The following is a 7467-nucleotide window of genomic DNA, read 5'->3' on the forward strand; positions in this document are numbered from 1 at the left end:
AGATGGTTCAACCGGAGGAGCCGGGATGATGAGGGGGTGAGAGGAAGTAGCAGTGTTTTCATTTGCTTGAGGAGGGTTCTGGGCATTTTGTTTATTACTAGTTTTCTTCCTTTTCACTTGTTCCTAGTTATTTTCTTGGGTTTCTGCATTCTCAGTTGTCTCAACATCCTTAAGCTTGCTACATCTATTAGCGAAATGACCATACTCATGACATACCTTGCATTTGAAGGGTATTTGCTTATAGTCCAGCTGTTGGATGTGCATCCACTGATCCGCCCTGAGTTTGATTGCCTCTGGGAGCCCTTTTCCCAAGTCTACTTCCACGTAGATCTTGGCACAAGCGTGCATGTTGTCTTTTGGTTCACATCTATCAATATACTTGCCCACTGCATTCCCTATAGCTTTGACTGATTCGTCCCCCCAGCAATGAAGTGGGAGATGCGGCAACCTAACCCAAACCGGCACTGCGTTTGGTATGTCCATCTCAGGATCAAAGTCCGGAGACCACCTGTTCAAGTATAGGCCTCGCGAATCCATGAAGTATGGTCCGTTCCTGAAAATAAGGTTCCTATCTTCTTTAGATTCGAATAAAAATGTGTAGTAGCCCCTTCCACAAAACCTGATCGCAATTTTCCCTTGTATATTGGCGCTCCAGTTTCTCTCCACCCATTTTTGAACTGCTCTGGGGGAGGGCCACAGACTTGTGAACTACCCAACCAGTCCCCGTTCGGCCAGAGAAATGGTTGCTTTCCGAGGTAGAGTGGGGGGTAAGGCTATTTCAGGAATTTCATCTAGTTTTTTAACAAATTTACTTGCAACTGGTTTGGCTTTTGGGACTCCCTGATCAGCTATTAAGGAGGCGAAAGCTGCTTCTTGGTTTGGTTCGCCATTCGGAGAAGAAGAGCCATCCCCCGGCTGATGAGACATTGGGCAGAGGGAAGCTCAACAGCAGAAGGTTGCCAAGCTCTGGACAAGAGAGGTTAGCGCGAAAGGAGCCCACCAGCAGGAGGCCAGAGGGAAGGAAGGAAGCCTGACAGCAGCAGGCTGCTAGGTAGGGCTGCTACAAGAGGCAACGCGGGAGGCAGGGGCGCAGGCTAGGTCACAGGCTTGCAGCAGCAGCGCAACTCTACCATTGTTTTTCATAAATATTGAGATTGTATGTGTGTACTATTATGAGACTCCACTATGTATGGAAGCCATTACTATTAAATAAGGCTTGTGTAGTATTGTGAACACAATTATTTGTAAGAAGTCTTGCTAGAAGATTCTTCCTACTAGAAGTTTCCTTCTCTATAATGTTCTTAGGAGATGAAAGCACCATATAAATATTTAGAAGCATTGTAAAAGGTGTCTTCGAAATCATTTGTAATATTTTCCATTGTGTCTGTTATATTTCTTTAGACAATATATCTAAAGTAATATTTGTAAATTTTTCTCACATGGTCCCTCCCACTTTGTTGGATTTTTGGCTTGATATATCTAACATAAAACATAAGTCAAACTTTAGTATATGTTAGTAAGATCAATAAAAATGAATGGTAAAGTCATTAGGGCCTAGATATATTTTTGAATTCTATCCTCAAATGGTTTTGAGAAACTCTTCCTATTTTATTTTAAAATTGTATTTATTCCAAGATTAGAACGGTTGAGAGAGAGAGAGAGGTAAGTCAAACATTAGTATATGTTAGTAATATCAATAAAAATGAATTTTAAATTCATTAGGGCCTAGAGATATTTTTGAAATCTATCCTCAAATGGTTTTGAGAAACTCTTCCTCTTTTATTTTAAAATTATATCTATCTTTCCAAGTTTAGAAAGTGTTGAGATAGAGAGAGAGAGAGATAACATTTCTTAGGCTTTTAAGCCATCTATTGAGATGAAGAGGAGATAGGGGGGTGGATTAAAGGTAATTTGTGAGAGGGAAAGAGAGAGAGAGAGAGCATTGCTTAGTTTCGAAGCCATCTATTGAGATGAAGAGGAGAGAGAAAGAGAGAGAGATGAAGGGAAGAGAGGGAGAGAGAAGCCATCTATTGAGATGCAGAGGGGAGAGAGAGAGAGCGAGAGACTTATTGATTTGATACGATTAATTCAAATATTCAACTTGGGGCATTAATCTTGAAATATTTCACACAATGACTATGTTCATGACAAACCCTATGTTTGAACAGACCTACTCATAGTTTAATTTTCTAAGGATGGTTTCAATTATCCAAAGACAAATTTATCATAGAGAGGGAGAGAGAGAGCATTGCTTAGGAGATGAAGAGGAGAGAGAGAAGTCATCTATTGAGATGAAGAGGAAAGAGCGAGAAAGAGAGGGAGAGACTTATTGATTTGATACGATTAATTCAAAGATTCAACTTGGGGCATTAATCTTGAAATCTTTCACACAATGACTATGTTCGTGGCAGACCCTATGTTTGAATGGGAGCTACTCATAGTTTAATTTTCTAAGGATGGTTTCAGTTATCTATCCTCAAATGGTTTTGAGAAACTCTTCCTCTTTTATTTTAAAATTATATCTATGTTTCCAGGTTTAGAAAGTGTTGAGAGAGAGAGAGAGAGATCATTGCTTAGGTTTTGAAGCCATCTATTGAGATGAAGAGGAGAGAGTGAGGATGGATTAAAGGTAATTTTTGAGAGGGAGAGAGAGAGCATTGCTTAGGAGATGAAGAGGAGAGAGAGACGGGGAGAGAGAGAGAGAAGTCATCTATTGAGATGAAGAGGAGAGAGGGAGAAAGAGAGGGAGAGACTTATTGATTTGATACGATTAATTCAAAGATTCAACTTGGGGCATTAATCTTGAAATCTTTCACACAATGACTATGTTCGTGGCAGACCCTATGTTTGAATGGGAGCTACTCATAGTTTAATTTTCTAAGGATGGTTTCAGTTATCTATCCTCAAATGGTTTTGAGAAACTCTTCCTCTTTTATTTTAAAATTATATCTATGTTTCCAAGTTTAGAAAGTGTTGAGAGAGAGAGAGAGAGAGAACATTGCTTAGGTTTTGAAGCCATCTATTGAGATGAAGAGGAGAGAGTGAGGATGGATTAAAGGTAATTTTTGAGAGGGAGAGAGAGAGAGCATTGCTTAGTTTTCGAAGCCATATATTGAGATGAAGAGGAGAGAGAGAGAGAGAGAGAGAAGCCATCTATCAAGATGAAGAGGGGAGAGAGAGAGTGAGAGACTTATTGATTTGATACGATTAATTCAAATATTTAACTTGGGGCATTAATCTTGAAATATTTCACACAATGACTATGTTCATGGCAAACCCTTTGTTTGAATGAGAGCTACTTATAGTTTAATTTTCTAAGGATGGTGTCAGTTATCCAAAGACAAATTTATCAATTTAAGAAGGATTGAGAGAGCATATTGCTTATAGAGAGAGAGGGCGGGGGGGAGAGAGAGAGCCCTTTGTTTGAATGGGAGCTACTCATAGTTTAATTTTCTAAAGAGAGAGAGAGAGGGTGGGGGGGGTGGATTAGAGGTAATTTTTTAGAGAGAGAGAGAACATCACTTAGGTTTTGAAGCCATCTATTGAGATGGAGAGAGAGAGAGAGAGAGAGAAGGGGTGGATTAGAGGTAATTTTTTAGAGAGAGAGGAGAGAGAGGGGGTGGATTACAGGTAATTTTTTAGACAGAGAGAGAGAGAGAGAGAGAGAGAAAGAATTTCTTAGGTTTTGAAGCCATATATTGAGATGAAGAGGAGAGAGGGGGGGGGGAGAGAGAGAGAGAAGCCATATATTGAGATGAAGAGGAGAGAGAGAGAGAGGGAGAGACTTATTGATTTGATACAATTAATTCAAATATTCGACTTGGGGCATTAATCTTGAAATATTTCACACAATGTCTATGTTCATGGCAGACCCTATGTTTGAATGGGAGCTACTCATAGTTTAATTTTCTAAGGATGGTTTCAGTTATCCAAAGTCAAATTTATCAATTTAAGAAGGATTTTCTCTAGATCTACTGCAACACGGATTGATGCACAAGTAACATCATAGATTTGGACTAATATGTATCTATATATTTCACTAAATCATTCCCCATATATTCCAGAATTTCATCATTCTAGCAATGGAGTAGTTAATGGGGACATTAGACCTACATTAGGACAACATTTTAGGCATCAACCTTGGGGTCAAAATCAAAGTCTAGTAGGCAAATTACATCCCTCTCAAACCCATGAAGTATAGTGCATTGCAAAAAATGAGTTTTATGTCTTCTTTGAGCTCAAAGAGAATCATCTAGTACCCTCTACCACATAATATTAAGAAAACATACCTTTTATCAGGAACATCCAATTTTTATACATCCATTGGTTTATTAGCTTTGGGGAAAGATAAATTCCTATGGACTAAACTATTAAAACTCTCTCAACTAGAGCGAAAAAATTCTTTTAAGGTACAAATCATAAGAGTTTCACAACGAGATTTGCTTCAAAGCACTTTACAAACCATGATAGTGTAGCCTTAAGAGCATAACTTTTATGAATAGATACCAATTATTAGAAAGCCAAAGTCGTTGCAAAAAAAAAAATAGCATAAACTCCAATCCATGGCTAAGAGAGCCAAACAAAAAAGACCATCAACACTTATAATTAAAACTACATAAAACTAATAATTTTAATCATGATTTTACATACCCTTAATATCAATCTAATACACTTATATTAATGTATAATATCTCATTAAACTTTTATCAAATACTATTCATACATATATTTACATATATTTTTAAATAATATCAATTAATATTATTCATATACACAACAACAATATTAATATTTAATCGAATAAATATCATTGTGATTTTAACTCGATATAAAAGCCAAAAGTTATATAATCTAATGTTAATTGGTTTAAAAAAAAAACCTTTTATATAAGTTATGTTAAGTGATTTTTTTTAAAAGCCTTTTAACTTTTTAAAAATGGTCTCAATTGGCCCATGGCTATATTTCACATTGATGCCAAAGGAGATCGCAGTGAATTCAAAGCAACATGTTTTGCGATTGCAAAAGATTCATGATTCTCAACCTTCCTTTAAATTTCTCATATATATTAACATTTTTATTCATTTTTATTAAACTTCATTAATTTATAAAATATAATTTGTATATAATTTTATTTCTGAGGTTGATAAATAAATAGGATTTTTAGAATTTTAATTTAATTATCAAATATTATTAAGTAAATAGTTAACTTCTACAAAATATTCTAAAATATTTTTTTTATACTAAACACAAATGATAGAATATTTTTATAGTAAATACAGATGATTGAGATTTATCTCAAGAGTAGCTAAGCCTTTTCTAGAATTAATTACTTAAAAAAATTGTTAAATTAACAAGTGTTATAAGAAATGAACTATGGTTTTTTGGGTATATTGATAAGTCATTGTATTGGCTCATGGTGTTGAAACAAAGGTTATTTACAAATTAAGCCTTCTATAATAAAGTAGAGTTGAATCTCCATGGTTAAGAATCTTGTTACATTTTATTTAAATATATATAAGTGTAAGTCATATTAATTCTTGAATTGAGGCTTCTGTGATCCATAATAGTTGAAAGAATAACTTCGGCGTAAATCACATGTAGACAGACATTTGTCGATGCGTTTCGAACCAACTAATGTGGTTCATCGTCTGGACAAGTTGAAGAAACAGATCCAGCTTAGCATGTTAAATAGTCTGAGCAGAGTCTCCAACGGCTAATTTTGACGTTAGGACCCAGGTCAAATTATTATTTATTAATTTAATATTATTATTATTTTTATTATTATTTTTCTTATTATTATTTATGGAAATAGTGTGGTTCCTGACGATGAACCACACTAGTTGGTTCGAAACGCGTCGACAAATGTCTGTCTACATGTGATTTACACCGAAGTTATTCTTTCAAACATATTAATTCTTTTAATAATAATTAATAATAAAATAATTTAACATAAAGTTATAATTATATCTAAAAATGTAATTTAGTAATCAATAGTTATTAAGTGGAAGGTAAGAATTTAATATCCATGGAATGTTATAGAATATTCTTAATAGTAGTCACATATTAAAGGTTAAGATTGATCTCAAATGTAGTTATGCCCTTTCTACCCTTTTAATTAAATGGAAAATTAAAAAAAATGTCACATGAACATGAGTTATGGTTTTTCAGCATGTGGTATTAGTAAGTCATGTTACTGACCCACGGTATTATAACAAAGCCTATTACAAATTAAGAATCCCCATAGTAACATAGGGTTGAATTTCCATGGAAAAGAATCTTGTTACATGTTTTTTTAAATGTATATATGTTTAATTTATATATTAGCTCAGCCATATAAATTAAATGGCTAGTAAACTTCCATAAACATCAATCCATAATAAGCATTAAAAGGCTTACTCCATAATACATCTCAAATCCTATTCATGGTTTTCCCCATAAATTTTTTTGCATTTAATTTTTAAGTTGTAAATAGTTGTTTTAAAAATATCATGGGCCAATTACATGTCGTATCAATACCACATGTCCAACATGATAAATGTTGATATGAATTTTTTTTAATTAATTAGCTTGAGATAAATTAAATAAAAGGGCATGACTAACCTTGAGATAAATCTTAACCCTTGAATTGTGACTCTAATAAGAATACTCTGACATAGTTTATGGAGGTTAAATCTCTACCATCCACTTAATAATTACTTACAATTAAATTAAAATTTTGGAAGACCTATGAACATAACTAATTCTTTATAATTAATAATAATAATAATAATAATAAAATTATTATTTAGTTAATTTTTACAAACTTCTTTTAATCTTAGTAATGTGAGATGTATTAAGAGGTAATTTTTTTATGTCTCTCTATTTTTACCAACAATTTAATTCATATGGTTCAGCTAGTTTAGTTTATTTTATGGGTTTTTTTTAATCTTGGGAATGTGAGATGTATTGTGGAATAAATATTTTGATACTATGATTGATTGATGTTTATCAACATTTACCAACCATGTAATTTATATAACTACACTAGTATTGTATATGTTCTTCCTTGTCACTTATTATTTTAGTATAAAACAACACATTATATATATATATATGGCCAAGTGACACATCTCCACACATCACCCTTGGTTGTTGGTACACACCCCAAATTTCTCTAGGCTTTAACAACAGAGATCAAGATTTGGTTGCCAGTGGTAGCCATCAAACTACTCATGCATCAAAAGCACTAGAATGAGGGTCAATACAACAATATTCATAGATACATATCCATTACATCAATATTTCTCATCATCATGTTACAAGAAATTGAACTCGGGCCTGTGAGATAATAATCATTCTACCCAACTGTTGAGAAACCAAGTATAGTGTATATTAAGCTTGATTTCTCTTACTTGATAATTACTTGTGAATGTTATGCTTCTTCTTATTACTTATTATATTTTCTTCATCAAGAAATTATACAAATGT

The sequence above is a fragment of the Pinus tabuliformis genome, chromosome 1_2, assembly GCF_031772625.1.
Source record: "Pinus tabuliformis cultivar Carrire ecotype Pingquan chromosome 1_2, CPIR1, whole genome shotgun sequence".
Taxonomy (NCBI): domain Eukaryota; kingdom Viridiplantae; phylum Streptophyta; class Pinopsida; order Pinales; family Pinaceae; genus Pinus; species Pinus tabuliformis.